Genomic DNA, 25545 nt, shown 5'->3' with positions numbered 1-25545 from the left:
GCTAGAAGGCTAAATTAGAAATTTTGATGTGTGTTCAACTTGAGATTGGCGATTTTTAAAATTTTTTTTAATGAAAATGTAGATATGATTCTGACTGTAGGGTGAAAAGAATTGCAGAAAAAAAAACAAATAGTATTTTAATGAAATTTCGTTCTTTGAATAAAACAATCTTTTATCTTCTTTAAAAAATTCGCAAATACAAAGTTATAAATTTGATATTTTAATTCGTCCACGTGCTTTTTATTGTTTATTTCCTATAGATAAGAAACAAAAAATGTTTTGTTGCACTTTATTTTTCAAAATTGATTATAAGACTGGAACTTTTTCCTTGCATAATCATATATGATTTTTGAAATTCTCTTTTGAACACTATTTTAAAATCAGCAAAATATTCACTAGATGGCGCCTGGAAAGCTGAGTAAATATTCCACCAGTTTTATGACCTCCATAAAACATGTATATAAAATCACTATGAATGTTAATCGCATTCTTAAAATATTTCAACTTTTCTTTTGATATTCATTTATGACGATACTCATTCTGAACGATCTTTGCTTTGAAAGCAAGATATTTCAAATGAAAAAGGCATTCTATCTTTAAGTACAATAATAAAAGAGCGCTCTAGCATAACTTCTTTTATTTTTAATGCTTTCTATTTCATTTAAGTTTTAAAAATATAATTCATGTAATAATGATTTGGGTTAATTCACAAATAAGAAAGCTTATATTTAGTCAAATAAACAAAATTAAGATATTAATTAATGACAAATTTCTGATACTATTAACATATTGTATAATCATCGAAAATACACAACTATTACACAGCTTTATTTTGCAGGGGTGAGGAAGAAAACGAAAATTTGATTATAATAACACATTTTAGTAAACAGGATAAAAATACTTTACTATCACTAATGTTAAATGATAAGGGGAATGCAATCATGTAAAAGCTACAATTTAATACCGAAGTAAAATGATAGCGTATGATGGAGGGAGGTCCGAACCGTCACCTACTTCTAGAAAGGTAGTTTGCACGCCGTGACTTAAACCACTCCTCCACTTGGACTACGGGAGAAACGGTCTTGGTTTTGTTAGTTGCCAAAACGCGTTTGGTTTTCAACTTGCACTCTTTGGTTTTAAATGTTTCCTACTTTTCAAGACGGAGTGCATGGCAAAAGTAGAATAATATTTCTAATGAGATGAAATAAAAATAATTTTCATGTTAGTTCAGCTAAAGTCAAAGAGTATAAACGTTTAAGGCACCATAGCTTCGCAAAAATAAGTTTTAAGGCATTATAGAAATAACGCAAAGTTTTTCCGTACCTATTATGAAAGGATAATCGAAACAATTATCAGGAAATTTTTGAATCATCTGTAAAAATTAATAGCATAATTTGAAAAAAAAAAAAAATCTTTTTTAGATTACATTTTTTCGGATCTAAAACTGATAATTCTCTTTATCAATCTATCAGTAATCAATTTTTTGTTTACATTTCATGAATCTATTGTTTATGTTGAAAGTTAAATTCGAAATATAATCCTATATAGAGCCAGATATATTTAAGCACTAGTCATAAAATGTTGACCGCTTTTTAACATTTTGACTACCGTGTGACTCACTTGTGGTTCATACTTACTATCTGATTGTACTGAAACATATGTCTAATTAAATGATCCCTTTACTAATTATACTTAAGAGATAGAATAGAAGGTATCATCTAATTAGATCGATGGTCCATGTCCGAATGCCAGACATGAGTAGTAGCAGAGAACGTGTTAACACTCACATTTTTGGTTTTCATTTGTGGATTTTTTCCCCCTTTTTATCTAACGTATTCATTTCTTCATCTTTTCATCTGACATATTCATTCTTCCTACATTTTGTTTTAGGTATTCATCATTTTTCATATTCAAGTTACAAAAAGTTGTTTTGATCTATATTATCTCATAAACCCAAAACTATATAGAAAGATCACGCTAATAAAACTTATATGGAAAGTTGTCTCAACTGTATATCCAAAAAAAAAAAAAAAAAGTTAAGAACAGCTGCATTTAAGTATAGTCATCAAATATTTTAATTATATTCGAAAAATGAAAGGATCAATTATTTATCGTAACGTCTTGAAGCTACAGGTCACGTTACCTTTCTTTTGTGAAACCATTCACAAAGTAATCCTTTACTTATGGCGACTTGGTGGCTCAGGTGTAAAATCGTGAACACCCGGTGAAGCTAATCCCTGTGAGACTCGGCCCAGAAGGGAAAGGTCGCAAGTTCGGACCTACACATACAAACATATATATACAAAAAGACATATAGAATATAAGTAGCGTATCCGAAGGTTACCGAGTCGTTTTTGTAAACGGAACTTTTGGTGCGTTATATAATGTCCTTTCTTAATTAAAGTTTCGTTTTTGTTTCAAAATTTTTAAAAGTTATAAATCTAAACAAAAACGAGAGATTTTTAAGAAGAATCTGGACTTTAACATTATACAAGCGCCCACGGAAACAGGTTAATAAATTTTAGTAAAATGTGTTTAACGTTATTAAACAGTTGATAAATTAAATAAATGCAACAAATAATGAAAACATAAAAATCGGAAAAATTCTAATTCCATCTGCCTTTTCTTTTATTGCTTGACTGATATTCCCAAGTCTTTTATCTCAGAGCATAATTTAAGTATAGGGCTTCATTTTCCCAAAACAATGTTTTTGAATGTGAAATATTGGAAATTCTGATGCATTGGAGAAAGTTTAAAAGTTTATTAGATGAAATTCAAAGAAATTCCTTAAAATTAATCTCTATATCGACAATAAATAATATAACAACTGTCTGAATCTTTCGTATGAACTTTAATAAGAAACTCATAGGATAATTTTTTAAAATATACCGTATCATTCTGAAGGAGAAGAGAGGACTCAATTTGAAATCAAAATCCTTATCATATAAGTTTCTTTAACAGAGGAATATTAGATGTTTTAATTTCTAGAATATTTTAAAAATTTCAAAATAATGGAACAAATACTTCAGAAGTACAAACAGCTTAAACGTAAGCTTGGAGGCATTGAGGAGTAAATGCAAATTGCTTTTTTTTCCGTTTTTTTAGTCAAACATGGCCCAAGTTAAATTCGGGGAGACATTTATTCTTGCTTTTCAGGGTAATCATAGGTAATTCGAATGGTTGTTTATAATCTAAAATTAATTAACCCGACAGTATGGAAAAAACTGTAACAGACCGCCTCATTAAGAAAAGACGTTCGTGTTTCTATACGCCTTTGAGTTACTTTTGATTAGACTTCGCCAATAAGCGGCAGATGATATTTAAAATTTGAAATACGCTTTTTAAATTATGTGACCTCTATCTCTCAAAGTAAAAAGAGAAAGTTATTAAATGGATTAATTCTTTTTTTTTTTCACTTCGCATTTAAGTACATATTTTGCGCCCTTTTCACTTATAAGTTGGAAAGTTGAGAATAATTGATTTAAAAGAAATCTGATGCAATATATAAAAGCATAATACATCTGAAAATTGTATTCAAAAATAAAATTTTATAACTGCATATTTCGTTGTGTTATCTAGATAAATAGAATACATAAAATGTTTATTTTTTTTAATTAATGAAAATTAAACTATCAACGTTGTATATCAAAAAAATATTAAGCTGTATATCTTATATAATTGAATTAAATAAATATAAATTTCGAACTGGAAGAGAAATTTTAAATTATATATAACCCTTCTTCTCTCTCTCTCTCTCTACAATAAACAGTTGTTAGAAATTTTTTGAAACTAATGAGGTATGTATATTAAATATTTTATATTTACACTATACAACACAGTCGCAAACTTTATATCCTATTTAAAATACTTCCCATAGCAAAATTCTCAATATTACGCACACTCTTTCGTGCCAATTAATCAACTGAAACTGAAATTTACCATATTTTACATTCTTCCTTCTCGGCTTTTGAGCCTGGAAAGAATGGAAATTTGTTATTAATGTGAGTGTTCACATTTATGAAGTTCTTACAAAGAAAGTGGATTCAAAAGTTCGCGACTGGAGCCAAATTTCAATAGCAAAAAAGATTTTGGAACAACTACCCAATAAGGAATTGCTGCACAGATGATATTAAGCGTAAACGGCTCAAATGAATGTATTTCCTTGAAAAGGCTTGAAAACCTGCTTTGTTTTGAACATATTAATTGCTAAAAGGATGGGTAATAAATGATGAGGTTCGGATGCCCCCTACCGATGATGGTCGTCAAGTTTGATTTCTTTTTAGTTCTATTGACGCCCCGTTTTAAAGCCATACTAGGGAAATTTTGGTTCGCCCTCTTCATTTTAAGCCGCGATCAGATGACGAGGACGACACCTGAACTGGCAGCCCGCTCTCCAAGCTTCCGCACCACGCCAGCAGGAGAACGTTTGGTCTCAACGGATTTAGGCGTGCACTAGACTCACTTACATGAGGGTTCTTCGGAGAAATGAAGTCTCAAACCCTCTAGTTCCGAAGACGAGATCTTACTGCCGCGGCCCTCGGAAGGGTTGTCAAAGGTTAATCCAAAGTTTTGATGCTGAGCAACAATTTCCTGAAATCATAACATATTTTATCCATACAGCTTCTTCCACTTTTGAATCATAGTGTCCATTTATATAATCATTTAAGAAGCCGCAGCGGCATGGTAATAAAATCTCCACTTTAAGAGTTGGACAATAGTGGGTTCGAGATTCAGTTCCATTAATGAACTAACGAATATGTGAGACTGATATATTTCAAATTAGTGACTGTAGGACAGCCCTCCATACAATTGCGCAATGTAATATGTCAGTTTAGACTGTTCTGACTGGACAAAACTGCAGTATCTGTCCCCAGTAGTCCTTGTGTAGTTTTGAAACAGAAAGCTCATTTAACAAAACAAATCAAATTTAGATATAGTGGCGCTAATTTAACGAAACAAATCAAACTTGCGATATAATTTAAAATATCAGATTCAGTTAGAAAGAAGAGACTTTCCTTGTTATAACTTTGATTCTTTATAATTTTTGATTCAAGTGGATTCGAAAGAACTTTTCACATAAAAAACGTGAACTGACCTAAGAAAAGGCCCATTAACAGAAAAAAAAATGTGAAATTTTTAAACGCATGAATAAATAATTAAACATAACCACAGAAGGTATAATTAATTCATGTTAAGTTAATGGCTCTTTTGAAATCACGTAAGTAATTTGAAATGAACCACGTTTTTTTTAGTATAAGCATATAACAAGATAAACTCCAGCACCATTACCACACTATCCAAATTATCATGTGACCACTAACATAAAGAAGATGGATTAATGATGCGCCAGACTCATATCCATTGAGAATCTTTAATAGAACAGAATCTGGAATCTATAGTCTTCGGATCCCAAGGTCTATAGTCTAACTACCAATTAAAACTACTACCAATTAAAAAACGTCTTTAATAATTTATAATTAATTATAAATTATACAATGTGTAATAATTAAGCACACATTATATAACTATGCAATTACACAAAACTGCTACAAATTGAGACTCGGGACCCATAGTTTGAAGAATCATTGTCTGATTCATTGAGAAGTGCCGTTCGGAAGAAGTTAAATAAAGGAAGAGTGTCAAACTACGTATTCGTTCATCTGCTATAAAAGGAATATCTTTGACCTTCTTTCTCTTTGGGTTGTTTTTGACGTGATAATGTTTGATTTGTGAAACTGTAAGTTATTTTGAAGTACGCGAAATTGTGGTGTGGTAAAATAAGGCAGTTGCTTATGAATGAAATGGCACGTCTTAGTTCAATGGTATATGTAGTTATATGCTACAGAGCTATTTACTATCATTGTCTAGGAAAGACCTCAGCAATTTCTAGTCGCTTCAACTTGCATTTTCCACATCTGACCATTGTAAGTCTTTTAATTTAATTTTTTTTGGTGAATAGATTATTTTTCAGTGTTATCGTTATTTATGCTTTTAGTTTCTTTAAAGCTTATCAAGTTGAAATTTCGTAATGTTTTTCATTCTCGCCTGAATGTGAGAATTTTAAAATTTTATGTGCTAGTGCGTATCAGAAAATAATACAGCTACTCCAGTTCTTCCATTGACAAATTAGAAATTCTGCTTGCTTTTCATATAGGTGTATCTGGTGGTTATTTTGGATGGAAAAAATGAATTGTACGGTTTTATGAGTTTAATTGATTATGAAGTATTTGGATGGAAAAAATCAATTGTACGGTTTTATGAGTATAACTGATTATGAAATATTTGGATGGAAAAAATGAATTGCACGGTTTTATGAGTATAATTGATTATGAAGTATGTTAAAACATAATCTCGCGCACTTTTCGACTGTACGAAAAATTCTTGCATTAAAGACTAGTAGGTGAAAAAAAATTAAGCAATAACGTCAGACACTTCGGTATTTTATAAAAAAAACTAAATGCATTGAGTGTTATCGATTTTAACTTATGAATATTCATTTCTTAACTGGTTGATTTCTTGGCACATTCAGTGCTTTTGTACAGGATTGGATTATCAAATAAATGTGAAATTGCGTAAGAATCCTAGAAACAATTTTGGATATCTTCAGGATAATCTAATTTTGTGCTTTTAACTCGCAAAGGCTATGTACTCGAATGCATTTAAATTAAAATAAACTATATTTCAAGCCTTAAACTTATGCTTAGGATTTTGAAATACTTTTAAATTTGCTTGCAGGTAATTTTGGTGTATTTCTTCCTTTGGCAGAAAGATTAGCGATTCAGCTACTCCATACTTTGTGTTACATTATTTAGAATGCATTAAGTTTTTGACTTTTAATCCACTGCGCTTTAAACTTAATTTTATCTTTAATTTTTAATACATGTCGTAGAAACCAACTTCCTTGCTGATGACTCACAGCGAAGCACTTTTTTATTTTTTATGTCCGAATATTTGTTACTTTAAAAATTGCTTATATAAGTAGTAAATTAACCTTAGAAACGGGTTTAGATCAGATGAGGACAAGGGGCCCCGGAATTTTCATTATCTAAACTTCAAAAATGAATCTGGCCCTGTTACTAAGTTTTTAAAACTCCAACACCCAAGGATCTTTTTCAGTTGATATATTTTAAACTGTTAATTGCAGAATTGAATATTAAAATGCAATTCGGAGAATTAATGTCATTAAATGTCGGTGTAATATATAGATGCGTAAAATTGAGATTCTCTGAACTTCAGTAATAGTGTTATTTTGCAACGCTTTAAAAACATCTGCAATGATATAATATGCATGTTAAAATTGATTGCTCTTTCATTAATAATTTATATTTATTTGTATTTCATATTTATGTTCATTCATATCTGTAATTTTTACTGTAGTATTTTTTAAAGCTGTTAATCATCGCACATTTCACAGCTTGTATGAATAGAAATTTGAAAGGATGTGCAATTGTTAGATATAAAATTATGAGAATAATTACTATTTTGGATGCCTTTGAGGAGTAGCTAGTTTCATAATCACTTATATTAGGACATATTTCATTAAACATAACAAACTTAATTTAATAAAATTTGCGTAGAATAGAATATAACATTTATCAACTATATTGAATGGGGAATTAAGAATTGCCATTCTTGATCGATTTTAATATATTTACGAAAAATGGCACAATAGCGAAGTATACAACTACGCAAAACATCACAGCAATTTCGTAATACTACTGAAACAGCAATTCTTTTAAACTTGAGAGTAGTTGGAGGTTTAATTTTTACATTCATTCTGAAGTTTGAAATTCTTTTCAAAAGGATATAAAAATAACTAATTAGTAATCCAGCAAAATGTATTCCGTTTTATTTGACCCGCTTTTGTTTTGTATTTAAGTATTAACAAAAAATGCGTAATTTTATACCGTCACATGGTGGTAAACTGAGATTAATTAATACTTAGTGAATGATTGAAATTCTTCACTTTCGTCGTTCTTAGGAAATGTAATATATCTTGCATCTAAAATATTAATACTAAACGAGTTATCTAGTATTGAAACCTGTACTTTTACTTCATTTGATTATATGCAATATTATAATAGTCATAAATGCGGCAGATTAATCTTGTGGAATTTGAGACTGTATAAAAAGTAACGAACAATTGCAAATTATGGAGTCCATTACACATTCAGAGAAATAGTTCGCCAGAATTTTTGAAAAATTAAATCTGACTAAATATTACGAAATAAAATTTCCATTTTTATGTAATTTTTTGGATTTTATAAGCGACTTCATATGAATTAAGTAAATATTCCAGCTTGTAACAGTGAAGAAATAGTCCATTTTTTGAAAGTATCGACTATTAATAAAATATGGCAATTAAAGGCATTCTCTTGCATTTCATATTTTTTGCCCCTTTTGAAGTTTCGAAACGAATAGTTGGACGGAGGAAACTTGGCTTCCATGAATAATTTTTCATAGTTTTAAAATGTATTGAGGGAAAAATGGGTTTTGCCATTGGAAAGTTTGAAGTTTATTCTTATTTAAATATAGACGGCCCTTTATGGAATTGATTAAAAATATTTAGGGATATGTTAAGTCCTTCCGAATTATCCCATCTTGATTGTAAGATGAGCCGGCTCGGGTGCCGTCCTCGTCTTCTGAACGCGGTTCAAAATTAGTCAATCCCGAAATGGCCCTAGTGTTGCTTTAAAACGAGAGGTTAAATATGAATAAATCGTTTTGCGCACTTCCAACTGACCCATTGAACTTTTTAGAGGTGCACTGAATTTAATGCTTTCCGTAATTAATACTTGAACAATATTGTTAGAATTGTTCTGGAGATAGTATGCCATGTCACCAAGTACATTCAGTTAGGAAAGAAATCAAGAAATGAGGTTGCAAACAAAATTCAATTGCGGGAAAAAATCTTAATCGTCAGGTGGGTAGTAAACTTTATTGGTTATTGAAATTGATATTCATTATCTTCCGAAAAATTCTTACGAAAGGTCTTTGTATTAAGATTTTAAATTACCTTTTCCGTGCATTTTTCTTAATTTCCATATTTTTAAATCGATTCCATAAACTATATGTAACAATGTTTTTTAAATGCTATGATAGAGCTCGTTATCCACCGAAACATTCAATCGCTATTTTTGCAATCATCAACTCCGTAGAATTTTCACCTGCTTTTATTTCATACTTTTTAATTTGCAGTAAGCCGATTCAATTGAATTCATGTTTTTTAGTCATATCAAATAACCAGGGGAAAAAATTTCCTAAATGCATTCTAATATTCATGGTGTAAGAGCTTAGAAAGTCAAATTTGATCGTCAATGGAAATAAAAAACCAACCTTGCACACAAAGGTCGATTCATTCCGTCTTCTAGCGAAACCATGCTGTATACAGGTTCAGTCGTATTTAATATTGAGACTAGCCAGTTTTGCAACGGTATAACAGCAAATTGTATGGGTATAATGTCGAATTTTACGAGTTCATGCTTTTCTAAATCTTGTTTCTTGACATTTAAATTTCTTTTTACTTAAATGTTTCTTTGATCTTTGCAGATTGTCCAATAGTTTATCCATCATCCTTGGTGCACGGAAAAAGATCTTCAAATATGCGTGACTCTTATGGAGGACTTAAAATTGAACACAACGCAAGAACTGCCGGGCTGTCTTGAAAGTCGAGTGAGGCGACACTAAGTTGTCCGAAACTGCGACATTTGTGTCCTTGCACACCTGGCAAACCAATAATTGCTTTACAAGATGCATCAATTCTGTTAACGGATGCAAGTAATGCAAAATCTTTTGCCCATTGCCTATTTAAAAAAAATTAGCTTCTATTTTAATGATATCACACGGCGAAATTTTAAATTTTATTTAAGATACATTAAACATCTGAAACTCTAGTATTTTCTGACACATCTGAAAATACTAGAGAATATATAAAAGCTTAGATGGATTAACTTCGATCACAAGAACAGTAAATTTTGTAATCCGAGTAAGAAAATGAAAGATTTCAAAGTTCCATTCCTAGTGTTAATTTAAACATTTTTTAACTAAACGAAATAGTTCTAAGGAAATATAACTGGGTTAAAACATGTAAAATTTAGCTTTAAAATACATTTAATAATCAAATCTATGCCAGAAGAGTTATATTTAGTTCTGGGAATGCAAAAAATTGATTACGAAGGACTGATCTCAGCAGGCACAAAAATCATCCTAATTTCAAGCATTCGTAGGGCAACTTCCCTTCGTAATCTAAAGCGTAGACTAATTTTTCATCTATATTAGCTGACAAATTATTGAATTTCTCAATGCCTGCATTACATTTAATCATGCAATTTGTTTCAAGTTGTAACGGCTGAATGACTACCACGTAATTGATTGTGTATTCGTCAAATTGTAGTTAACAATTCTGAAATCTTCCTTCAGTCTACCATTATATTTATAAATAGACTTGACTTTAATCTTTTGATCAAACATTAATTTGCATATTTGGATTTATTCGATGCTTTCTGTATAATTCACTCGTGTAACAAGTGTCGCTATTTCTTCCATTATCTATGGAACACTAATAGGATTAGGAATAGTCGCGGAAAAGAGCCGCCCAGTTGTATTTTACTGTCGACCATTATATGTATCAAAATGCAATTTTAAAGGGAGTAATGTATATAAGATACTCTGCCTTAAATGCTCGTAAGGGATTGTTTACATATTTAAAACTAAACTTTTAATTTTCTGTTGCAACATTCTTCTTTGTTTCGTGAATAAATTCCCCGTGGAAATTATCAGGAGTAGAAGTTTTCGATTAACCTGTTAATTGCATTCGACATGTATACACGTGGTATAAAATTACTCTGGTACAAATTCAGATTCAGTAAGATGCAATACAAATGTCATTTTAGTGGTATATTTAAAGTAAAATAGGGTTAAATTCTTTGGTATAGAAGTTATTCATTTTACAATGTTTTGCCTTTTGCAGAATGAGCAATTTTATGAACCAATCTTTTATAAAATCAAATTTACAAATTTTCTCAATGCATCGGGTATTGCTCGTACGCATCAATTGCATCAGGTATTGCTTTACTTGTATATCGAGATTTCCCTGAACTTTATTTGTATATTGAGTATTCCTCAATGACTACAAGCATGATAAAATGTGTAAATTATGGAAGCCCTAATTTCTGATTCGTGTTAACGACGCGATGCTTTTAAGTCTCCAACTTTGCTTGAATTTTAACTAATGTCGACGTTAATGTTGATCGAGCAAATACATCTACAAAAGCTACATTTCTTTGGGAAAACATTTACGCAACGCGATTCCAGCTGCACAATCAATATTTGCATTTGCTTTTTTGGCATTGTTTGAATTTTTAACCTTTTTTACTGACGGTACTTCAAAGTACCATTTAAATCTGGCTGATCTTTACAATTACTTTTTCTAATAGTACTTGAAAGAACACGAAGAATGCATTTTCAATAGAAAACAGGTGTTAACTAAAAACAGTACAAATCTTAATTTAATCAAATTATTTTAATTAGTATTTTCCTTCCTGGCTTCATTCTGTATCAAACTTAACTAATTCGGTAGATAAAGGGTTAATACTTTTTAACAATGAATTGTTAATTTATCTAAAAAATAAATTCAAATCTTCTCAATTTTTTTTAAAAAAAAGATTTAAATCGTAAAACAAATCATAATCTGACAAATTACGATTGCTCATGTAAATGAAATTAAACAGAAAATAACTACATTTAAAAATCATTCAACTCTTACTCTAAAGGTATGAAATCTTTAAAAAGTAATGAATTTCAGACTAAATTATTTGCATATGGTAATATTTTTGCTTATCGAGATTCTTACAAAACTTTTGTTTTCAAAGTTCATTCTTAGCATTCAAGTCGATTAAACTTAAGTTTTTATTTAAAAAAATTTTCTAGTTTAAATTTTTTATCCATTTCAACCCTTCAAATTTTAATTTTATACAGAAAAAATACTTTAAAGTATCAATCAACTGAATTATTAAAACTTCAAATTCTTCACTTTCTCGTGTGTGAGGAATAAATAAGATATATTTACAATTCAAAAAATTTAATACTAAATGCATTTTGCCTTGATGCCTGAATTTTTATTCAAACTATGACTATACAATATTAAAATTAAGATTACGGTCGAATTTTATGAAACACGGGACTTTTGTAAGAAATATTGATCATAAACATGAATAAGTTTTAACACAAATGGCCTTTTCTTTGTAACAAATAGAATTCATTCAGCATTAATTATAAAGAGAAGTAATTTGTTCAGTTTGTCTAAAATTTAAATTGCTATTGTATCACAATTTCAACAATTTCTTATATTCTTGAAGTGGCATTATTTCAGCAGACAAGGAGAAATTCTAATTTGTTGCAAGCATGCATTTAAAAGTAGCGGCTATTGATAAAATAAAATAGCAATGAAAAATTTCTTTCATATTCCTGCTTAAAATTTTTACTCCTATATTAAAATCACACGGAAATTTTTGATTCAAGAAATGCATGATCAGTTGCATTTGAGTGCCAAATAAAAATACGTCGATATTCTGAAATATGTGAATGCGCCCCTAAATGCATAGTTTTGAAAGAGATGCAGAAAAGTAGCTGTAATAAAATAAACTATTCATAGAAATGAACTGAAATTTTCATGTCCTGTGCAAAATTCATGCTTAAATTGCATATTTGCATTTCGATTGATGTCCAAAATTAAGTGCTACCATACAAGGCTTTACTTCAGGTCTGAAATTCTTTCGCATATTAAAAATGGTTAATGATAAATATGCATGCAGATGTGTAGAATCTTTTTATTTTCTAACGGAGTAGGCCAATAACATTCAAGGTACGAATAAAAGATCAATTCATTTTTAATAGAAAAATTTGTCACCAACTTGAAAATGACCTACACGAATGAAACTTGGTTTTCGGGAATACTTCTGATGCAATCCTAAAATTTGAGGGAAATGGGCATTGCCATACGAAATTTTGTACTTATTTCAATCGATACATGAAAGTGCCTTATGAAATTTTTAATTCGAAATATTTCAGAGTACTTCAATTCCTTTGAATGATGCATTTTTTGATTGTGCAATAAACAATGTCAGAATAAAGCTGGGTGGTTCCTTTCCCCTCGACTGTATAGGATACAATTAAAGTACCATGGATTAACGTTCGTAATCTAAGTTCTTAATTCAAAATCGGCTTGAAATCTTGCCACGATGGAAGTGAATTATTCTGGAATCTAGATGCCAGTTTTACCGGACTCTGGAATGGGAACAAATAGTGTTATGCAAATTAAAGCATATTTTCGTGTTTAATTGTTTTTGAATCTGGAGCGTTCTAATGTTGAATGGAATGAATGTTTTCAGGCTACAATGGGAAAAGGATCTTGCACCAGAATAATACCCACATTTGGCAGCAATGCAATGGACGAGATGCTACTCCCTCGCTGGCTAGAGATATTTAAAAGAACCCATGTCTAAAGACCCTGGATGCTCTTGGCCTTAATCTTTCTGAAACCTGCAAACTGCACAAGAGTCTGCACTCGCAAGTCCTCGTAAAACTTAGAGCATCAATGCTTTGTAAATAAGTCTCAATGGAGAATTGGCTTGCCATGGTGATATTTTTTAAATTATATTAAAATTGGAAAATGTTTAACATGTCTGGAGCAAGTTCACTACCCTTCATCTCGCTTATTTTAAATTTAAAAAATGTAGTTATCTCGCTGAAATTCTGTGGACATGCATGTATCCTAAAATCAAACTGTGATCTTGGATCGGATAATGATCAAAAATTAAACTCTTGCGTTATGAAGTTTCATTATTCAAGCCACAAATTTAAATCTTGATTTTTATAAATTCAAAGCTCGTATCGAGCATGCATTCGAATAAAAACATGGAACTTTTAATGTAATTTTGAATGTTCAATTATGTAAATACAGCAAAGGAAGTCTGTAGAACTCTTAGCATTTCATAGAGTAGCAAAAACGTCAATCTTGTCATAGAACAATTGAACGTTAGCTTCACATGTGAAAGTTTCTATCATTTTGATATCAAATGAGATCTAGTGCCCGGATTAAAAAGTTATGTATTGTGATTATGTGATCAATATCCTTCAAATGGTGTCCTTCAGTCAGTATCCAAAGCACGACTTTCTGAATAGAAATTCATAGTTCATCCAACATGTTTCACAAACTCCTACACAAGTAACATATTAAAATGGATGTAAATTAGATTAGGTTTAGTATTCCATCTAAATATACTGGAATTCTGGAAATCTAAAATTACCGATTCATTTATAGTAGGTTCAATGAAAGTAATTCTTGGTCAAGCAATACTGACTAGCAGTTCTACTTCAAGCATGAATATTTGGAGAGCATTTAGAAAAAAATTAGGTCATCTCTCAATTTAGTATATTTGAATCCGTGTGTAAACGAAATGTATTTTGAGCTATTAACTTCAAAAATGAAGCGCATTAATAGGCAGGAAAAACGCAATAGTACATTCGCGTAATAGAGAATCCCATGCAGATCTTAGCTCTCGAGCCTCTGCATGGGATTAAATTGTGCTTTCGTTGTCAATTAAATTCGACAGTGGTAGTACAAGTTAATTTCGGTTTTTATCGAACAATTAGATTAATTGAGATTTCAATTAGATTTAAACGTCGGTTTTTCCAATGTTGAAAGTATGAAGCTAAGCGTCTTTATAATTCCTAGAGTTCTTTTTATAGGGAAAGATGTTAAAAACAATGGGTCTTCTCACCAAATGCTATAGTTTATAGAAGTTATGGGGCACGATATCAACCATCCAATATTTACAAGTAAAATTTATTCAAACTTTCAACGATTAGAAACGTTTAATAACTGACAGAACTAACACTTAACCAATTTATTTCTACGGATTACCGATATATTGATCACTGCTTTCTTGTATCAATAAATAGGAGCGCGATTTTTCGTATACACGAGTTCTCTGGGAATTTTTATTAGACATTTCCCCAAACGGAAAATTGTCCTCGGATAAGATACTGGAAGAAATTTCGAGAAAAGAGGGTGGGATAGGTGCCAGCCGGCTGGTAAGAGGAAGGGAGCTTGGTTCAAGTTTCGGACACCTCATTACCCCCCCCCCCCCGCCAGCAATTATAAAGAAGCTTTTCTTGTACTTTCAGCTTTGGAAACTGGAAGCTCAAATTCAAATATAAGGAATAACCGTTTTTAGTCTCCTATCGCTGCTTTGATGAAAAGAAATTACAATTGTCAAGTAGAAAAGCGGGCTTAAATATTTGAAATCGGATATTGTGTAGGGATTCCGTGGATATTTTGACGATAGGTTCTGAATATTCATTCGGGAGTAGAATAACTAGTTGGTATTGTGTAGCCAAAGTCTTCTGCTTCGTTAAGTTGTATTCCAATAGCAGTTTCGCCATTTTATTGGAAATGCAAAACGAATAGGATCGATTTTATATTGCTGAAGCTGAATACTTGGTTAGTGTTCTAGTACAGATTCATGCAAGAATATTTAACCAAGATAAGTATACTTATTGAAAATGGGGAATTGTTTCGCTTGCCAGTTGATTTGCTGCCATCTTGCACAGAAATACGTTAAGATGCTTCATTATTCCTTTAATTATATACATGTTGACTAAATATAAGGATTCTATTTTAGCGATTCAACCCCTCAGATATAGATAGTATCATTTTTCTGAAAGTTTGAACCGAAATTTACAGCTCTGTAGGCGTTGATAATCGAAATTAGGGATTGCAATACCGGTATACCGGGATACCGAATACCGGTATTTTGAGCCATTTATACAATTTTGTAATACCGGTATTCCCGTTTAAATACCGGTTTTTCGGTATTTACTAGAAATTTTTAAAATTGTCTCCACTATATGTTCAGGTATCGCGAACATAGTAAAATAGTATACGTTTTTGTTTTTATGTCTCACTAACGGGCGAAATTAATTAGCTAATGAATGGCTTAATTAATTGCTTAAATCTAAATTAGCGAAACATGGATTATCCCTGAAAGAAGATATTGTATCCATAACGAATGATGGAACAACAGTTATGAAAAAGTTGGAAAGTTGATTAGTGCAAATGAAAAATTATGCTACGCTCATGGAATTCAATTAGGAGTAATAGATGTATTATACCAAAAAAATAAAGAACAGAAGAATCCAAATACTGTGGATATAGAAACTTCGGATTCCAACTTTGAAAAGAGTAAGAGTGAGAGTGATATTGACAATGAAGATAATGACAATGTAATTGTCATTATCTTATTATCTCATATATTATCTTATTATCTCATTAGCAATAGAAGATATTGCTAATGAGGATGAAATATTAACCTATCAAGAATTGCTCCCTATAATTTATAAAGTTCAAAAAATTGTTAAGATATTTAAACGTTCCCCTATAAAAAGGATATATTACTAAAATATATACTAACTGAAAATAAAACAGAATATATGTTAATATTAGATTCTAAAACACGTTGGAACAGTTTACTCCTAATGGTGGAACGATTTTTGAAACTGAGAAATCCAATCCAAAAATCAATAATCGACTTAAACCTGTAAATTAATTTTTCAGATAGTGAATTCGACTTAATATCCAGAACTACATCAGCTCTACTTCCAATAAAACTGAATATTGAGGCATTATGTCGGAGAAATTCTAATTTATTAACAGCTAATGCAACAGTAAATTTCATGTTGCAGTCACTGAAAGAACAGCACACATTAGTATCTGAAGAATTATATATTACATTGAAAAATCGCACAAAAGAAAGGCATACCGAAATAGAAAATGTCTTATGGTATTTACATAATTCCAATGATTTTAAAAATGAAAATGAAAAGAAGAAAAGAAAATAACCAATTCAAATTTGTTTAAGTTGGAGTAAAGTTTCTTAAAATTTTTTCCCACAAACCTATCCACATTCAGAATTCGGTTCAATTATCGAAGATTATGATGTCACTACTGTCAATAGTGAAAAGGAATTGTCTCTTGAACAAAAATTAGAATTAGCGATAAATAAAAAAATTTCAACGAACCAAAATACAATACAGAAATCAGCTATATCCAAAACCATCCGACGAGAAATCGATTTATTTGAAGATGAGGGATTTAGAGGTAAATAGTTTGAAAAAGTATATTGCACATTGCTAACAGTACCACCAACTAGCGTAGATGCCGAAAGAGCGTTTTCGACAGCTGGTAATTTTTACACAAAATTACTTTTCTGGTTTAATGATAGTACAATTGATTCATTATGTTTTTTAGATCATATTTCAAAAATTTGTAATAGTACCACAAACTGAATAGTTATATTTACACATTTTTTGTGATTTAAATACTTAATTACTTAAATACTTTAATTACTTTTTTTGTGATTATATACTGTTATAATTTATAAGTTACAAATTATTTTTTGTGATATTTACACTCTCTAACAAAACTGGCTAATAAAAAAACAAGAAACACCTGTGTTTTCTTTCTTTTTCCAAAATTTCTAATACCGGTATTAAAACCGGTATCCCGGTATTAAGATTTAAAAAATACCGAATACCGGTATTGAAATTTTGGTCCGGTATTGCAATCCCTAATCGAAATAATGCAACTTATGTAGCCTCAAATGGTTTTGGGAAACTGCAATGTTGTGTAAAAGTAAAATGCATATTGAGGCATATTAAAAAAATAACTTATAGAAATCAATGCATCTAAGTTTCTCCCTTGTGATTCTCTATTTTTAAGGACTGCTCCTAATCAGATTTTTAACTTAAAGTTCTGTAAAGAATTTCCTGATGGCTAAATGAACTTACACCTTTATTTAAAAAACACCTAGAGATTAGCATCTGAAATTCGGCTGAAACTTTATTTGTCTCAAACCATTCTCGTTTTATGCACTTCAGCGTATTGGATTTTATTTACCAAAGGCTAAAATCTGAATTGGTAAACTGGTTCTGTGCATTCAGATGCATTTGTGTATTATCTGCTAAATTAATGCGTGTATTGAAAAGTAAGGAAAAACTTCGATCAGAACTTTAGCATTATAGCATACTATTTTAATCAATTTCTTGCATCTCACTCAAATTCATAAATAAAAGGAAATGAAAAAGCAATGTGAATAGGCATCCAGTATATGAAACTCGTAATACAGTTTAAGACGGTTTACACAACTAGTTGAGAGGCTAAACGTCCTTTGCTTATGCGATTTAGAGCGAAGCGTCCTTTGCTTATGCGAAAGAAGCGCGCACTCGCATACAAAAATCACACGGCATACATCAACTAATTTCAAGCTATTCTAAATGGCATTTGCAACTGCTGTACAAAATGAACAATGAAACATCAACTTAAATGGTTAATGATAAATTTTTGAAGACGTCTAAAGCCAATAAAAAATTTTCATACAAATAAGTCATGGAACATGTTTCACTACTTGTCGGGTTGAACTTGAAAATTTACGTGCATCAGCTCAGAAAGGCGATTAATGGCCTTAAGATCTCAAGTGGAAGGCACTAAGGAAGATTATAAAGAAATATTCGCTGCAGTTCAATAAACTCGTGGAACTCTGAAATTCAGATTACAATCGAATTTGTGATTTGCGGCTTGATATCGCTTACGACCTTGTTGAATGTCTTGACATTTATTTGGAGTTCGAAGCAATTTTCAGTTATTTAAAAATGAATACTACCAAGTTATTTCTCGTCCTCACTCGTTTTACGATCAAGCCATTCGAAAGTTCAATAAGAACTTGTAACAATTTTTAATTCAGCTCACTTGATAAGATTGAAGGGTTGATGGACTGCTCCAATGCTACGTGTAATCGAAATTAACTGACTGATAATTTAGATGTTAATTCATAAAACTTTATGTGGTCTTAGATTAAGCTTTTCTACACAATATCGATGGTTATGTAAATATCGAATATCTAACATTCTGTGTAATTTGAACCTTGTTATATTCAGTGAAACGTGAAGTATTTTATTTGGAAAATTTCAAGCTTCTGCTTAAATTTCCTGAAATTAGCAGCTTGAACATGGTAAAAACAGAGTTGCTAACCTTTGCAGAATTGTATAAAATAACAGAACAGAAAAATAATAGAATTGTATAATATGTTCGAACTGAGTATAAGGCTGGGTGATTGTAAACTTGCGTAATGAATTTTTGCTTAAAATGAGTGGAACACATGAAATTTAATGTAAAGAACTGATTTTTCTAAAGCGTATAAATTCTTCGCCAACATTTTGACACTTCTGTTTTTTAAATTTTCAATCTAAAATGCTTGAACTATTTAATTGAAATATTTCTATACTCAACATGAACTTCTAATTTACAAAATTCTTTCATTGAATCAATTTGATTTTTAATCAAATAAGATGGATACTTGAAATTGAAAATGCCTGTTATCATGCATTCAATATCGCATTTGTTTACTCACTACGCAATGCTTAATCTGTTGTCATATGAAAATGCACCGATTATTAAATCCCATTTTTCTAAGTCTTGAAAGCATTCGGAATATAGCAATAACCAAACTGGCACTCGTTTGTCGAAGATCTAATGTCCGGTGAAAGATGCGATTTATTGCTACCCGTCTTCTGAAATGAGTCAACCTCAAGCTAGATGGTGTCATTCTTTAGTTTCATGTGTTTTTAGTCGTTGGGCCTCAAATACTTCTGTTCTAATGGATTTGGATGGTTGTACCGTTGGATCATTCATCCTCCCAATGACAGGATGTTGGTCAATTGCATTTGTTTCGTCCTCAATGATGGGTTGATTACAATTCATTCTTGTTCATTTTTCAATCGGTACAAAGTAGAATGTCTTGTAGCTCTTATCTGAATTCAAATGTAGTTAACATTTTTTCGATTTCTTTTCCTCTGTTTTGCTCCTTTTCTGTCATTTAAATCCTGCAATGGAATCTACTCAATGGATTGCTGGAAAGAGTGTTACCAGAAATCAAAACATGATCAAATGAATGCGAGAGCAAGAATAGCCTGCTTACGACTTTTCATTCTAGCCCTCAGCCTCTATTCTGTGTAACGTAGTCCTAAAGCTTTTTTGATAACCAAAATCCTTGAGTCGCGAATTTGTGAATTATATTTGAAATGCTAATTATATTTGAAAGTAAAGGAAGTTAAAATGGTGACAAGAGTTTAGAATGGTGTATTGAGTTGAATGTTATCCTCATAATGTGTAATAGAGTTCATACGATTTCAGTGGAGTATTTCGATATCCAAAACAAGCATTGTGGAATTTGGCTTTCGCTTACATTTATGGTACAATTTCGTTACGACGCGTCTTCGTTGCAAATGCGTAAATTCCAATTTTTCAAATGCTTAATTTGACTTCTGAAGGTTGCAGTTGACAATACTCCTTTTATATCCTCTGATATACGATTTGTTCTCGATTCTTTAGTGCTTCTGTAGAAAAAGCAAACTCCAAAATTCATTATAAGTAAATAATAAATGGTTAGCAATGCAAACAAATATTGTTAAAGACTGTTCTGTTCCATTGTTTTAGTTTTATGTAAACGGCATGGTGTATAATCCAAGGAATCGAACAATTACCACTATACACTCCTTTTATTGCTTTAAGGGATTTTTCATAAAAATTTAACTTCTCAGGATGGGAATTAACAACTGGGAAATGCTAAAGCTGCTCGTCTACCATGGGCTTAACCTTTCGATTTCATATGGCTCTTCTATATGAAGTGGAGAAAAGAATTTGACTCACTTCATGCTGGACTCGGTTTGGTATTTTAAGTGGGCAACTTATTCACAATAACCCTTCCTCCGAGCACTTAATTTGATTTTGCCGAACTAAGATCTTGACAATCAAATTTTCAAAAGAAATGGCATTTACATGCGCATATGTATTGTCCAAATTTAAAAGTTAGATTCGAACTTAAGAAGTTGCTGAAAACCCGTAAAAGAATTCTTGTTTCTTATTGGTTTTACAGTTCTTACTTTTCTCGCATCCTAAAGCGTTCGGTTGATTTTAGGTTGCTGGTCTAATTGAATCGTTATTTCTACTTCGATGAATAAAATGCTTAGTCATTCAAATCTTTGATTTTATTTGGATTAATTCTTTGCTTTCTGAGCTCTTATCTCAAGCTACATGTATTATCGAGTAATTATTCGTTAAATGCCTCGTATGGAAAATCTTTCCAGAATGTAGTTTACTTTTTCGGTAATCTACTATTCCTTTGTTTTTCACACTCGAATAAACCGAGTAATCGAATCAAATACGTCTTTCTCCGTTGATCCAAGTTCTTCAGCTCATTGCTACAAAACCTACCTAGAAACGCTGCAACTTCAAATAAAATCTGACTTCTTCTGATTAGATGGTGAATTTTTCTACGTTATAACAAAAAATACAACTTGATATTTGTTTAATATTAAAATTAAATTTAAGTGATAAAATCATTTTTCTATAGGCAGCATGCATCTCAATGTACTTTATTCCCAATTAAGTCGAATAAACTTACCATATACCTTTCTTATATGAATGTTCCTTTCCATAATTTGATACTTGGATATGGACTAAATGTTAAGTACTTAAAATCTCTAGCGCTAAGTGTGAAAGTTAAAAGTAAAGGCTAGAAATGGCTAATGAAAGCCCCGTAAAGGATTAAACTTCAAGCAGAAGCGTAATTTTAAATTTATCTTGTGCTCATATTAAACTATTTCGTAAACAATTTAGAACAATTTAAATCCATAACCAATGTAGAGCTGTCGCATTTTGTTCCCACTTCAATTCGAGTTTCTTGATTACTCTCTTCCAGCATAAATTAAGATAGGATTAACGAATTTTATCAATTTTTATCCGATAATCCAGATGAAACTCCAGACACTGACCTAAAATAAACGGTGACGAGAATGAACTTAAACCGAGGATTTCGTATTTGTTGAGGTTGAGTTGAGGTTGAGTTTTATATTTTTATGGCACAAGAGCCAGAATTGGCTATGCTGCGCCAAGACACTTGGTATGAATATATTACCATACGGTATTTGTGGAATTCGATCGTTATATTTTGGAGCTAACATGGTATCAAAGGTTATATATTGACATGGAAAATATTGGATTGCATTCCACGTTCGGCGAAGATCAGAGGAAAAGGATGGCAAAACACGCGATTTCTGAAACTGATTATATTATAATTAAATGCGTTGTTGCAATTAAAAGCTTTAAATTCGGATGGTTTTGGGTAACAGAATAGTGAAAGTTGGGGACGACATTTCAGTGTTGGCGGGATTTGTGGCGTTTATTATAGGATTAATATAGAATGAATTCTTTCGAATCTTGTGTATGTTCGTTCTGGTCAAGTATCTTTCAACGGAAACTTTCAAACTTAAATACTCGAATTAATTCGGTGCAAAGTGATTATTTTCAAACTCAGAAAAATTACTACTCGCATTTTTAGTTTATCAATTTTAATTTGTACCGAATATAAAATGACACAAATACTAAATTTTAAGGCCGAAATTAACTGAATCGAAATTCTTAGTAAAGCAAATTCTCTATCAACTGCAAGGACTATCCTACTCTGCTGCCACATCTGGGGAAAATTAATTTGTCGTACGATAAACTGCACCGCCTAAATCATTTGGACATTATTGGAGCTACCTCCTCGGAACGACCACCCAATCCCAAGATTCAAATCCCAAAGCTTCAACGATGCCATGAAAACTCCTTATAGTGACCTGCTTTAGAAAGAGTAAAATGTTTACATTTTAAAATGGATTCGGAAGTTTCTGAAAACAGGCTCAAAAGAATGAACTTTATATTCGAGAAGAGTAAGTGTTCCAAGCCCAGACCAGAATTTATTCGCAGAAAAGTCCAAAGCCCCTCACTCAGCTGTAGATCTATCAAGGCTCTGTTGCAAATTCTTTCATTTTAATCGATGAAACAATAGGTACTCTTCAACATTTTAAACTGCAGAAACATTCGATACATGGCATAAAATTTTTAAAAACTTAAGGAGCAAACAGAACTAGACAGGAGAAAGCGAGAGATCAAACGGAAGAGTGCTTTTCTAAGAAGTCTGAAATGACAGCCTCAAGTATTTAAGTTATATAAAAGTTAATATTTTTTATTAGTTCCAGGAAAACCGCTGAAAATCCACGAGTCAAGTTTCTTTATCAGTGTACATAACAAATGCTCCTAAACAATTTGTTCTATCTAAACCATGCAGACAAGTTGAAGGCCCCCGAAAAAATCTGTTACAAAGGTTCAGAAACAAATTGTAAATTCCCTGCTTTGCGAATAATGCCTAGTAATTTTTATGAATTGAAGCATCTACACATTGGTGAAAATATTTGACCAGGAATGGTCTTTCAATCATAAATTGGATAGATTAGCTCTTAACAATTTTGATGTTTAAATGATTGCATTCTAAAATGAAAGAGTAAGATTTGTATCCGCTGCTTTCATCGTTGCATTACTCATTTCTGAGAGGGTCTGTATAGTTGAATTTGACCTCATTTTTTTTTTCTCGGTGTTGTCTGCATGCGGTGTGAACAATACAAAACCCTACTTGCATTGCCTTCTGAAAGAGCATCGCTAACCGTTCCGTGGACAGTGGAATCCTCCATCTCGCATCAATGCATGCACTAAGATCAGTGGAAAAGATCAGGCCATGCTTAACAGGCTCGTCTATGATGCTTAGCATTGCGTTAGTGTTCTAAAGACCGTATGGAGATGGACACCCGGTCTAACACGGCTCGGGGGTTTATATAGCTTTTTCTTTCTTTCCATACTGGTCAGACCTTTTTCAGTTGATAAGGGAACCTATCAATATTTCCTTTTACTGACTCTTCATTACAATCGAAGTTTTTAATATCTAATCTTAAATGCCATTAGTGATTTAAATCTTGTAAATTAAGGCGGAACGAGTGAAGTCCGTGCCCCCTTAGTGTGAGTGAAGTCCGTGCCCCCTTAGTGTGAGTGAAGTCCGTGCCCCCTTAGTGTGAGTGAAGTCCGTGCCCCCTTAGTGTGAGTGAAGTCCGTGCCCCCTTAGTGTGAGTGAAGTCCGTGCCCCCTTAGTGTGAGTGAAGTCCGTGCCCCCTTAGTGTGAGTGAAGTCCGTGCCCCCTTAGTGTGAGTGAAGTCCGTGCCCCCTTAGTGTGAGTGAAGTCCGTGCCCCCTTAGTGTGAGTGAAGTCCGTGCCCCCTTAGTGTGAGTGAAGTCCGTGCCCCCTTAGTGTGAGTGAAGTCCGTGCCCCCTTAGTGTGAGTGAAGTCCGTGCCCCCTTAGTGTGAGTGAAGTCCGTGCCCCCTTAGTGTGAGTGAAGTCCGTGCCCCCTTAGTGTGAGTGAAGTCCGTGCCCCCTTAGTGTGAGTGAAGTCCGTGCCCCCTTAGTGTGAGTGAAGTCCGTGCCCCCTTAGTGTGAGTGAAGTCCGTGCCCCCTTAGTGTGAGTGAAGTCCGTGCCCCCTTAGTGTGAGTGAAGTCCGTGCCCCCTTAGTGTGAGTGAAGTCCGTGCCCCCTTAGTGTGAGTGAAGTCCGTGCCCCCTTAGTGTGAGTGAAGTCCGTGCCCCCTTAGTGTGAGTGAAGTCCGTGCCCCCTTAGTGTGAGTGAAGTCCGTGCCCCCTTAGTGTGAGTGAAGTCCGTGCCCCCTTAGTGTGAGTGAAGTCCGTGCCCCCTTAGTGTGAGTGAAGTCCGTGCCCCCTTAGTGTGAGTGAAGTCCGTGCCCCCTTAGTGTGAGTGAAGTCCGTGCCCCCTTAGTGTGAGTGAAGTCCGTGCCCCCTTAGTGTGAGTGAAGTCCGTGCCCCCTTAGTGTGAAATTTTTATATTAATAGTTTAAGAAACCAACTTTGATTGTTGATGGAAGATTATTATTGGAAAAGTGATGGGTTTCTTTATAGGTGTTTGGTCATTACTGAGAGGGTGAAATAAAGAGCTTTATAGACACCCAAGCCACGTTAGGTCGTGTGTCCATCTCTAGAAAGTTTTTGAAAACTAGAGCAATGCTAAGCACCATGGGAAAAGTCTTAAGTTTGGCACTCTTTTCCACTGATCATTTCTGCGTACTTTGAATCGAGATAAATGATTCTGTCGTCCTCGAAATGGTTGGTGGTATGTTATGAAAGCAAGGCAAGTGGTATTTGGTTTACATTGCATACCGACATTCCCAAGTAGAAATTCAGCTATACAAGATTTTCCCCCTCCCCTAAGTATGAATAATGTATCGATAAAAGCAATGGATGGAAATCTAATCTCTAATCATTCATTTTTAATGGAATCGTCTCAACATCAGTGTAAATGAAACTGGAATGTACATAAAACTGGAGTTTCCACTGAGCAATTTCGGAGTAAACATTAAGAGAAGGGAGTTATGGTGTTAATCTTTTAAAACATCAAGTGTTCTGAAGAGTTTTGGCCTTGAATTGCCATTATGAAATTTGCAGTCTGAATTTGTTGGGATTAACAAGCATCTCTCTGAAGAGGGTGGCAGTTGAACATCCTCAGCAGCTTTATATAAAGTGTTTTACTTTTATACATTTTGAATAAGTGCTCC

The sequence above is a fragment of the Argiope bruennichi genome, chromosome X1 (genome assembly GCF_947563725.1).
Source record: "Argiope bruennichi chromosome X1, qqArgBrue1.1, whole genome shotgun sequence".
Taxonomy (NCBI): Eukaryota; Metazoa; Arthropoda; class Arachnida; order Araneae; family Araneidae; genus Argiope; species Argiope bruennichi.
The sequence above is the reverse complement of the archived record's forward strand: the minus strand, read 5'-3'. Positions refer to the sequence as shown.